This window comes from Suricata suricatta, chromosome 4 (genome assembly GCF_006229205.1).
Source record: "Suricata suricatta isolate VVHF042 chromosome 4, meerkat_22Aug2017_6uvM2_HiC, whole genome shotgun sequence".
Taxonomy (NCBI): Eukaryota; Metazoa; Chordata; class Mammalia; order Carnivora; family Herpestidae; genus Suricata; species Suricata suricatta.
The window spans coordinates 74,942,230-74,954,833 of NC_043703.1; the positions used below are offsets into that span (position 1 = coordinate 74,942,230).

Genomic DNA, 12,604 nt, shown 5'->3' on the forward strand with positions numbered 1-12,604 from the left:
TTAATACATTCTTGGATTTCGATGGTCTACAATGAACAAGAGGATTTGTTTCTTGATTAATATATAGTCTTTTAGGAAATTGTATATGGTTGTCATTTTTTTCTCCAAGTATTTGTTGTTGATTTTGTGTGTCAAATTGCTCAGAAACTACCTGCAAATATGTAGAATACTTCATTGCATTGCATTTTCTAAATGCTACAGCAACAAAAAGGGACCACCAAACAGAGTTTAGTTATGCAGTTTTTCAAGAATTTTTTTTAACACATGAAGCCTTCACTGGGCTGTTTATCGGCATTATACTGTATAAATACTTTCCTAATATCATGAGAAATGTCATAGTTCTCTTCTAAGTCCCCTAAGGCTCACTGTTGTGATTCCCAGAGTTCTGAAGTTCCATTTAACTCCTTACTGTACCTGCTGTTGTCTTTCTCACAACAGGTAGAATAGAAGACTCACTGGTGAATTACATATATTTCATATCATGAGAATTATAAGTTTCGTAAAGGTTATCATGCGTCTGATTACAATCACAAGTCCAAACAAAGCGATTTTATTACCATTCGCCACCTAACATTCACGACTAACCCAGTTAACCTTATAACATACACTCTGATATACGTTCAAGTGTATTTACAAGTCTTATATATTTAGAGTCCTGTATCTCTCTGAAAATTTCCATCAGAGCTCCAAAGGGAAAGTGCACTGTTCCTAAAAATAATGTTTAGCACAGAGTGTTATACTTGCTATTATTGTATAATAAGTGCAACATTCATGGTCTTTTGACTTGGAAGCTAGATCATGCTAGAATTTCAAAGAATATGTATTTATAGAATATGATGGTGCTACATCTTGACAAGGTTCTGGAACTAGCATTACAGATACAACTCATATGAGATCAGAAAAGCTCCACAATATTATTGATATAATCAACCAAAAACACAAATGCCAATTTACTAGAGGATATAAATGATTTGCATAATATTTATGTATTTTCCATCTTTTAAATACACGCATTATGTTAAAAATTGTCACCATCAATTCCTCCCAGTATATCAAAAGATGAAATATTTATTTTATGTTTTCATCCCTTTAAAATGCTTTGATAACTGGGCACCTGGGTGGCTCAGTCCATTGGGCCTCTGACTTTTGATTTCAGCTCAGGTCATGATCTCACGGTTCATGGCTTTGGGCCCTGCATCGGACTCCATGTGGACACCACAGAGCCTGCTTGGGATTTTCTCTCTCTCTCTCTCTCTCTCTCTCTCTCTCTCTCAACCACTGCCCTTTCCTCACTCATGTGTACATGTGCTCTCTCTCTCTCTTTCTCTCTTTCTCAAAATAAACTTCAAAAAATTAAAAAACTAAATGCTTTGATAACAGAATATGATTTAATCAAACTAATCACCAAATAATAATGACCTCTAATTTGTCTATACTGAGAGCAAAGCGATAATTAGTCAGTTAAAGTGAGTCACTATTTAAGGTAGAACTATGTTTGGCCATTCTGCTTTACCTTATTCCCCTGCTTTTGAACCCAAGCAAAGTAATCTGAAATGTAAATTTTTCTCTCTGGCCTCCAGTTTCCTATCTTACCCAACATCCCCTAAATACTGCCTCCATTTCCCGTATCATTTGTCCAGTATTCTCAAGGGCAAGATTTTTTTTTCCATTACGTCCTTGGCTAGTCTCACTCCCTAGAACACTGCCAACAGCTGATGAACAAATGGATGAAAATAACGTAGAGATGAATTCCCCATTAAACTCTCTCTGTAAATGGTTGTTTTACTGGATTAAATGACCACAGGGTCATACCTACAGAAATAACACATGCAAGAAAATAAATTATTTTCTAAAAATCCACGCAAAGATCAAATAATCATAAAGGCAGAAAGCCTGAAGATTGCTGTGACAGGCACTGGGTGTGTCATGGGGACCCTCCCTCATCACGGAAGAGCTCATTCTCCTGGCGCCAGGGCTACTTCCGGCTCACAGTGCACACCTGAGTCCCTGCCCAGGAACTGTCTTTGGCTAAAAAGGGCTAACCCCCTGCGCCCCCCAAAGCAATGCCCTTCCAAGGGCAGCTAATGACAGGTCACTCTGGTGGCCCAAGGGTCTGGCCCTTGCCTTCGTTCATGTCTTCTCTGAAGGATCAGTCTGGCTCCAGAGAGCACCCCCCACCTCTCCTCTCTGACCAGCCCATCCTGTGAAGCCGCGGAGTCCTCTGTTTTCCCCGAGTCACAGTTCAGCTCCTTCCTCTGCCCATCCCTGCTTCCTCCACTCCCACAGAGCTGTTCTTCCTAAGAACACTTCAAAATGAACTTCACACAAATCTCAGTCTCCTGTTGTTCGTTCCTGGGGAAACGGAGCTAGTGGAGTTGGTGGTCAGGAATAGTCTGGGGAAACAAATCTAAAATGTCATTTTGTGGGCACTTGGGGGGCTCAGAGTGGTTAAGCATCCAACTCTGGGTTTTTGGATCAGGTCATGATCTCACGACGTTGTAGGTTCAAGCCCCGCATTGGACTCTGTGCGGACAGTGCGGGACCCGCTTGGGATTCTCTCTCTCTCTCCCTCTCCTTCTAGCTCTCTTCCTCTCATGCTGTCTCTGTCTTTCTCAAAATAATTAAACTTGGGACACCTAGGTGGCTTAGTTGAGCATCCCACTTTGGCTCAGGTCATGATTTCATGATTCATGAGTTCAAGCCCCGCATCCAGCTCTGTGCTGACAGCTCAGAGCCTGGACCTGCTTCGGATTCCATGTCTCCCTCTCTCTGCCCCTCTCCTGCTCATGCTCTGTCTCTCAAAAACAAAATAAACATAAACAAAATTTTTAAAAATAAACTGAAAAAAGTGTTTTAATAAAACCAAATATGATGGTATTTGGGGCTGGATCACCTGTCAGTCACTGGCTACGAGGACCCCCTTTCTGGCCGTCAGTGGAGTGTCGGCTGTGCTGACCCACGGTGCTGGCATCATTGCTACAGCTGCCCCTCGTGGTGAACGGGGCTGGAACATCATGGGAAGGAACTTACTAGTGGTTGCAGTGGGTGAGGTGTTTGACGATTCCAGATGCAGCAGTAGTTATAAGGGCCATGGACCTGATGGCATTCCTTCAAGGCACTGGAGAAAGACAATGCAAGACTGAGACGGCGCCAGACAGACTACAGAAATTAGAGGGCCTCTCTGGCAGCTCGTGAGAAGACTCACTCCCTGTCACTGAAGGGAAGAGCAAGCAGAGGACCCAGCCTCTGTCAGAGTCGTGGGGCACCAAAGAAGATGGGCTTCTCAACTCAGGCAAGTCTGCCCTGCTGGGACCAGGGCCCTGGCAATCTGGGAGTGGGGCTGGTGGACTGGAAATGAGACATGGGGCCGATGCATGGAAGAAACCGGAAACTCCAGATGCCCCTGGAATGTCTGGGTCTGCGGAGTGGCCCATGCGCCCCCTCTCACTTGAAGATGACGTTCTCTCCTGGCAGCTGACCAATTGTTAGGGTTAAATCACAACACGACCAGGTAGGGAAATGCAGGGCCTGATAAGGGACTAAAGAGATGACATTCCAAAGGGCCAGAAGGCCCTACCCAGCAGGTGTCAGCAAGTGATGGTGTAACTGTGACTGGATCCTGAGGGGACTGGTCAGGTAAGATGCAAAGGGACAAAGAAGCATTTGCTATGACCGTATCCTCTGATGATACAGAACTTAACACCATAGACCCTAGAGTCTTGGAAAATGGATTAATGTGCCACTAGGTCGGCCCTCGGAAGCCTGGGAAAGCACAGGATTACACCCAGTCAAAGGCAAAAGTCAGAACTTCCAGGCTACTTGTTGAGGAGGACAAACACAGTTGGGCGGCCAGCAAGAGAGTTCTCTCCGTCTATGCGATAAAACACAGCAAGGATGGAAGATCAGGAGGCTGAGGGCCCTCGGCTTCCACAAAAATCACAACGCTTTGCGCAGTCTCCCACCCTGGAAACCCCTGACTGAAGAGAGGCCAGGTCCCCAGAAGGAAACATCTGTAACAGCAGAGCAAGTGCCCAAAGGACGTACGCAGCCCTGCTCCAGCAGAACTGGAGGCCGGGGAACTGGGCCACTCGGTGGAAGAAACACAATATAGACTCTGGTATTCTGGACTAAGGCCACATCATCCAGGGCAGGGATGATAGGCTGTTTTTAAGACATGTCCCTAAGTGCTACTGTGCCTTTGTGCAGACAGGGCACCTGACCCCGAGACATCGCTCTGGCCACGAGGCCAGAATCTCCCATCACAGCTTGAGTTCCGTTAGCCCTACACCGAGGCATGAGGTCAGAGGTCAGAGGCAATCTCCTGGTAGTTAGAAGCGGCATACCAGGCCACCGGGGCAGCCACAGGGCATAAGAGGCTGCTCACACAGGTGACTCATAGTTCTGTGTCCCCCACCGTGTCTCCCCAGTCTCAGGCCTCTGGCCACAGAGGGGTATCCCTTAAGACTAGCCTGAAGAGAAAGAAAATGGCCACACTTGGTTTTGGGGTTGGTAAAAGCCACAAAAGACCTGCTGTGGACTGTGGCCCAGTCTAGGTGCTGAGGGGAAATCTTCCCAAAGCGTGATGTATACAGTCTCACTGAGAGACGTTGAGTGGCTTGGCTGGTTTGTCAGAACCCGGAAGTGGGAGGACAATGCGATCCAAAAAAGAGCTTCAGGGTGGAGTACCAAGGGCTAAGACTTCCCACACTAACATCCTACACACTGGCCACTGTGGAAGAGACACCAGATAGCCAGAATGAATGACTCAGCCAGCTGACACCAGCCGGCTCATCGTCACCCACCCCACGATGGGCTCATTAACACAGTGGCCATAGTGGCCAGGATGGAGCCACATGTGGGCCCAATGAGGGTGCCCCCTCTGCAAGGCTGATCTAGCTGCTGCCCCTACTGAGTGTCCAAACTGCTAACAACAGACCCCAGTGCTGACCCTGGTTACAGCCCAAGCGGCCACTTGATGGCAAGACGACTGTATCACTGTGAGTGGAACACATGGGATGGGGATGGGCTTTCGTCCTCCGCCTGCATGGCCTTGGCCAGCATGACTATCTGGGGATGTACAGATGTTGGATCCACCGGTGTGGGGCGCCCTGTGACATTGCAGTGAATCAAATGGTCCACTTCACAACAAAGGCACTGTGGCACTTGACTATGGGTCTACTGCTCTCAGAGCTGCTGGCTTGAGGAGGGGATGGGACAGCCTTTTGAGGCTGCTTTTGAGGTCCCCACATGGAGACTCCTGGTGAGGGTGGGTAATGCCTCAGGGTGATCAGTACCCTGGATGAGCAACCATGTGGCACTGCATCCCATCCTCAGTGGGCAGAACACACTGGTCTGGGAACCAAGGGTGACAGTAGGAATGGCCATTCTTACCATTGCTTTTAGTGACCTGGATAGAATATCCATCCCTCCCTTCCCCACAACTATGGGCTCTGCGCATCTAGAAGTCTGTTCCCCAGTGGGAAGGCTTCCACCAGGGAGTGCAACGTGAGCCCCATGAATCTGCCCACTACTATCCATTCTCTTCAGCTCCTGGCACCAACACAGCAGTTAGAAGGAAAGGATGCGCCACTCCTAGGTAGGAAGAATGTCTGTCACCCAGAAGGGCCGACACAGCACTTTCTGGCATTCTCTGTCCATGTCAATAATAAGTGGACCCAGTTCTTACAAAAGCTGATAAATAAGGGCACGGTGACCAACGGCTCAGACTCCTCCGAGGTGAATGTCAGGGTCCTCACACCAGGTTGGCTACCTAAACCAGCAAAGGCATTCAGTGGGAACACATGGGTGGTTGGGGTGGTGGGTGGGAGGGAGAGATGATGAGTCTCAGTTGCCTTCAGGAGACCAGCTGCAGCCATGGAGACCGTGGTCCCTGGCCCGGATGTTCCTTCGTGCTTTCCTCAGGAAAGAGACTGATTAGAATCTTGCGGGGGGCGGGGGGCTCTTCCCAAACTAGGAGCAGGAAGTGATCTGCCGATGCGAGGGGTGAACTACAGCCGTGTGCTGCCCTGGCCACCCTTCAGAACCAAGGCCCTCATCCTTCCGGCTGCCGGGAGTGACAACCGATGGTGAGAACGGCCTGTGAGGGCACTTGCGGTATGTCCCGCACCCACTGTTTGACCGCAGCAGCGGCGCAAAAGCCCAGGCCCCGGTTCCTCCATCTGGGGACCGCTCTAGGGCCACCCCCGCTCTGACGCAATGACATGGCTATTCGACTCCTCCCTAACTGGGCTGCCTTTGGTTTTGCGCCCGTGTTTTTCCTGGTGGTGTTCTCGAATAAAGCAGCATGTAACTCTCCAGCTGTTGGAAGGACTGGGGTTTTAACAAGTGATCCGTCAGATACACCGATGGGTTCGCACTAGCACACTGGGCAACCTCATTTACCTCAGGTCAGATTCTCCGGAGTCTGAGGCGAGGATTCTCATACAAAGGATTTATCAAGGGGATGCTCCCTAAGAGGCACATGTCAGACAATGAGAAGAGCTGATCAAGGCGGGAGAAGCTAGACACAAAGATGTGGGTAATGCCCTAGAGAACTGTGCTAACTGTTACTGGCCATTTAGTGGCCAGATCGTGTAGCAGACCCGTGAGGGGGACCTGGGTCCATCCTCGTACTGTTTATCCCATATAGAAGCGACCCTTAAGTTTGACATCATTTACAAAGGTAGACAGAGTTTAGACTATTCCTCAAGCTACACATGGAAACTGCATTTAACCACAGGAAAAAAGAAGCCTGTCATCTGTGTCATTAAGTCCTTGGAGTTTTATAACCGAACTGAAATTTTAAGGCAAAACAACTATATAACCCTTCCCCTCAAAACCTCTATTTGCCTAGCCCCCAAAAGTAGCATCTAACTAAATGCTAACTCTGAGAAATAGCCACACAAAATTAAGGACCAATATTAAGAAAAGAAAGTTATTTAAATGTATCAACCAAGCTGAGCTTCTTTTGAGTTACAAGGCTCCATGTGAAAGATTGAGGGCAAAAAGAAATCCTTGAGGCAGGCATAATTAAGGTTCTTATCAAATGTGGTGTATATGCAATTTTCTGATTGCTTTGACAGTTCATTAAGGAGTTTCAGAGAGCTTCAGAGAGCTTCAAGGTCACAATTCACTTCTATCTTTACAGACACCTTTTCTTCAGGATTGAAATGCAAGGATTTAAAGTGATTTTCAAATGTAAAGAATACACATTCAAATGCATTCTGGTATGGGGACAGCCTATTTCTATGTTTCACCAAGATTAACATTTTAGAATATTCTATATAAAATTTTCATTAAGATCTAAAATGTTTTATGAAAGGAAAATGTTCATAGGAAACCCAGTTAGTTGAGGTGTTTTTTTTTCCCCTTCAAAACTACTAAAGGCCGTAGGGATTTCCAGTAAGTCAGTGAGAATATCGGGGGGGGGGGGGGGGGGGGGGGGGGGGGGGGGGGGGGGGGGGGGGGGGGGGGGGGGGGGGGGGGGGGGGGGGGGGGGGGGTTCTATTTGTATTCTGGAATGCTCGTTTCCTCCTCGGCAGCCCAGACTGCAAGTAGAGAGCATCTCCTACCTGAGCAGAAACATCTTTAGTCTAGTTCGTTCTATAGCGGGCTCACGGTGCCTTCCCAGGGGATCCACGCACGAGGCAGGTTAGGAATCCTGATCACTCACCATCTGAGGCCCCTCCCTGACCTCCTGGGCAGTGGGGTTGAGAACAAGGGGTTATGTGTTTCCTCATTATTGGTGGTGACTGTGAGGGCAGGGGGGGGGCAGGAGGAGGAGGAGGCATACAGCCCATCTACCAGGAAGTCAGACGCTTCCTAAACGTTTTGTGTGAACTGCTTTTGATACTCATTATAACCTTAGGAGGTAGAAACTGCGATTATTCCTATTTTTACAAATGAGGAAACTGAGGCTGAGGGCAATTAAGCAAATCACACAAACAAGGTCCCACAGCGGGAAAGTGGGTCCTCTCACTCCACAGCCTGAACTTGCAGTGAGTGTCTCTTTATTGATAGCGTGCTTTGGGGGCTGTTTTATGAGTAAGACTAACTAAGAATGTTCAGAAGAGAGTTGAATTAGTCATGAAGGGGAGGCAGGAAAGGCCATGTTTTAGGGTATTCATCTCAACAGCAATGGCTTCCTCCTGCTGGCTCTCTCTTCATTCCCCAGTCCTCAGCTTTGGACTTTCTAGAACTCCTCTCCTCTCCCTCCCCCTTGCCCCCAACCTGCTCTCCATGGCAACCAGAGGGAGCATCCCAAAGGATAAATCTGGTAAATGCTTAATGGCACCCCACCGCTTGAGACTGAAGCCCAAATCCCTTTAGCTGGAAGGGACCCTCCTGCAACCCCCAGCTCATCTTCCGTCGGCGGTAGGCTGCGCACCAGTCCGACGCACATCCAGTACACTTCACTATTTTGAGGGATTTGTGAGAGAAGGCCTGAGACTTTTGCAAATCCTCAAACTACTCAATGCTCGTGGTATCAGTTTTCTCGTCAGTTTCTCTAGGGCATAAGCATGTAGAAAATGAAGTTGTACTCTGAAATGGCAAATCCAGTGGGTGAGGAATTCAACAATACTCATGGGGGCATCATGGACACATCTGGGCTCGTAGTGGGCCCGGACGAGCACAGAACTAGGCAGATGCGGTTTAGCCTGAGGAGAGAAGGAGGGGCAGAGGTGGGTTCAGGGGGGATGGGTAGGCTGCAGAACCATGCTCAGGACTGTAGCTTTTTCCCTCCTACTAGGAGCCCATCCCATGAGGGGCCTAGCAGGGCTGGGATCATTTGAGAAGAAGAAGCGGTCTCTGAGAAGCCAAGCAAAAGAGAGAGCAAAGGGACGACCACAGGTCCTATAAAACACACCAAGTTAAATGGTATGGGCACCCGTGCATCATTTACAATTATTAGTCGATTTTCATACTCGACAGCAAAACAATGACTAGAAAGTGCGTATTTTAAAGGACAATGTGGAACCATTTTATTTTCAGCATTTTAACTGTGTAGGGAAGGGAAAGATTTCCCTTCTACCCTTTAAGGTCTTCCAGGTGGTGTAAGAATTAACAGAAAAAAACAAAACAAATCAAATGAAACAAAGCCACAGGCTCACTACAGGCACGTAGAGGCCCAACAATGAAGTGGAGACTGAAAGAAAAGACGCAATCTGGTGGTTTTTCATCCCTTTTAGAGAAAGAGACGATAAATCAGTGAGGAACTGACAGGACAAAGAAAACCTAACTTTGGGAGCGCCCAGTAATATGGAATTCTGAGCAGAATCTGGGCTGGGGGAGTAAAGCAGTGGAAAGTAACAAGAGTTGTTGGCACTTGGCTCTAAATTCCCCACCTCAGTGGATAAGGTCCTTCTCTCCTGCCACAGGGAGGGCGCCTTCCACAGGGGAGACTGGAGACACCTGCGGGAGATGAGGTGCCCAGGTGCTCTTCTTCTGGCTGTTTCTTAAGTGGCCTTTACATTTTGGGGTCGCCTGCCCTTGGCACCTGCAACTGCAGGCCTGTGGCCCCTTTGGAAGACCTGGATTTCTCAGTCTTTGGAATGTGACATTTACATATGCTGAAATACTACTTTTCATTCGGCTTTTGAAGAAAATCTCAGATATGTTCTAGAACCTATAAAATGAACACCAACTTGAACCATGAGTCTTGAAACTCTTGAGTGTGCGTCTCTGTACCCATTTCTGCAAAATGTTTCCAAGAAAATGAGTAAAAAGTAAACACAGGACATTTTGTACTAGTGAGTTACTCCATCCTGCTGGCCAGTCTTTCTGCCAGTTGAGTCCTATTTTCCCTTATTTATCTTTCTCTGTGCCTTCCTTTAAACTTGGTTTCCAATTGCTCCGTATTAACTTAAGAAACACAGAGAAGGGGCTGACAGCTTTAGTAGGCCAAAGTGTTGGCACATGTTTACCTTTTACCTTATTTCTATTTGTTTTTTGATATGTATTTTGAACAACACGTTGTTTTCCAGATTTTAGGAGAGAACTATTCATTCCTGTTTTTACTCCAAGAATATTTGGGAAGCCAAAGTTGGTATTTTGCTCATTTTGCTTATTCCCAAAATTTATCAAACGACCTGGACTTTTGCTCTCATTAATTTTACTCTGTTTTTTTAATGTCTATAACAGAACTATGGGCAAAAGGTAAAGCAAACGTAGTTCCACCACAAAAGTCGAAGAGTGGAATTAGAATCAGGTAATCTTAAAGATTACATTTAATTTAGATTAACTACAGTATACAACTTAAAGTCCGATAATATAGAAATGCTATCATGAATTCGACAGAAACATTAGAAGGACAAATCGTGTGAAAAATACGTAGCACGTTAGTAGTCAGAGTAACTTAAGAGTCGAGATGAGAAGTTACCCTAAATGTTACTGATGTGCACATATAATCATTTCAAGAGAAATGTAGTCAATATTTTAAAAGGAATTTATTAACTGTTATGTCACCTAGGAAGAAAACCAAATCAAGAAATCCTGTACCTATTCTGTTTTTAAGTTGTAATGATGTTTTAAGAATACAAGTCAAATGATATAAAATCCAAGTTGAAACTCTGGACTTACCTTAGAGGCCGCAGAAGGCTTGATGGGGCAGTGGCTACACCAGCCCCAGCTGGTCAGAGACTCAGGGGTTCAGACTTTGCCCTCACTTGCAGCAAGAGTGAAGGACTGAGGGCCCCCCCCCTGCCGGGAGAGCGGGCGCTCACGTGTTTGGCCTTGTCTCCTGTTTCATTCCCTCGTATTAGCAACAGGCGTATCTAATTTTACTCAGTGACATAAACAGCTCAGACCGCACTTAAAATTGTTTGGGCACCAATTCCAGGACACAGCTCTAAGTGGGCCAAAAAAAAAAAAAAATCTTATAAAACCAACATTTAAATCCTGAATCATGATGGCCTTATGTAATTATAACTTTCTAAAATAAACTTTACCTAAAATGAATAGCAAAAGCAGACTAGTTTCCAGTAGAATCTAATGTTGACAAAACCTCACGGAAGTCCTTTCAAGTTAACGGGCAGCATTTAGAACTTGGGACTTTATTGGTATTAAATGTACACTATTCTCATTCAGATGAAATGCATATTGTCATGTAATAGTCACTCCTTAAAGATCACTTTCTTTAACATCACTTTCTTCAAGTCTCTTTTTAAGTGAAAAACTTTAATACTTGAGAAGAAAACTTTAAGGAATTATCATCCTAATAAAGAGAAGGGAAATAAATTTTCCATGTTAAAATTACGACAGTTCTTTACTAATGAACTAAATTTATATTATGTTTAACAAAGTATGTGATATAACATCACAATCTTGATGTTTTGTTTATTTAAAAAGAATAAGATCATTAAATGTTTATAAGATGTAAAGAAAATAAATATCAAGCTTTTTATTAATCTTTTATTTTGCCTTCTTTTGGTATAGTCTGGTAAGCTGCATGAATTAACATGGACTAAAGGATTTTATATTTGAAATTTGGATTTTAGCACTAAACCTTGAAAAGGAGAAGTGGTGTAATTATAATCTATATGCTTAATATTTATCTTATTTTCTTCTCAGGAGACCTCTTCTCTTATTCTGTTTATTCATAACTCTAACGTCTTTTGTTATTTGATACTTCTTATCCCAACAGCTGCAGGCCTTAAATTAAAAGCTGATACAGCTTCAACTAATCACACACTTATTTATAAGACTTTCGTAAAATCTTTCATGAACTCTCTGCCCATTACTATTTTCCCTATCAGAGAGCAATTTAGTTAGACATAAAATTATAGCACAACTATCAATTCTGAATAAAAACACAGAATACTTAACAATGATGACATAAGATGTATTTTTGTGCCAGCATGTGTCTGGAAATCAAAATTGGAAACTCCTAACTCAATATTCTGGTTGAAATGTCACACATCGAAAGGTTACACATCAAGGGACCTTTTCATCAATCAGTAAATTGGTTTTATGGCGATGAACTTTTCCATGTTTTGGGGACTGGTTGGGGCAAATGTTAGTCAAGCTGTGGCTTTGATCTCCATTCATAGCTACAGATTCATTTAATACTACCAACTTCTCCTTTCAGTCCTTCAGTAAGAAAACTAAGAGGAAAAAACTTTCATTTTATCGAGTAGCTGAAATTATTAAAATGTCTTCAAAGCCTTTACTGCAGGTCTGGCTTCACTCTGTAACTCACAAATACACATCTCTTAACGTTTTCAGTGGAATCATAACATTTTAAACCTATGAGACTTTAAAGGACACCAGGTCCAATACTCCACTAGATGTTAGAGAGGTTACAGAGCTCAAGGTTACAGTGTTGGTCTGGGCATGACAAACCAACAGATAGAAGCGTCGCTACAGAGAACAAACCGGTGGTCGCCAGAGGGCAGGGGATAGCTGGAAGGGGTGCAGGGGATTAAGCACAAACTGCCAGTCCTAAATAAATCATGGAGATGAAAAGTTCAGCACAGGGAACACAGTCGGTGATACTGCAATAATGTCAAGGTGACAAGTGGCGACGACACTTACCTTGGTGAGCACTGTGTAATGGACAGGGCTGTTGAATTACACTACACGTACAAGTAATGTAACATTATGGGTC

The 12,604-nt window shown here is 45.0% G+C and overlaps 1 protein-coding gene across 3 annotated transcripts in view; it reads right to left on the minus strand.

Moving 5' to 3' along the window:
• The window catches only part of SGCG (sarcoglycan gamma), a 105,127-nt gene that overhangs the window by 73,085 nt on the left and 19,438 nt on the right, over positions 1-12,604 (minus strand). The window contains exons 1-2 of one of the 3 annotated variants that reach the window (XM_029936185.1): positions 10,579-10,739; positions 3,031-3,118 (exon numbers count right to left, since the gene is read on the minus strand). The exons of 1 other annotated variant lie outside the window; for it this stretch is intronic. The gene's annotated coding sequence lies outside the window, so the exon portion shown is untranslated. Of the gene's footprint in view, positions 1-3,030; positions 3,119-10,578; positions 10,740-12,604 lie in introns of those variants that run through there. One more of the 3 variants, XM_029936184.1, reaches the window with a different exon arrangement.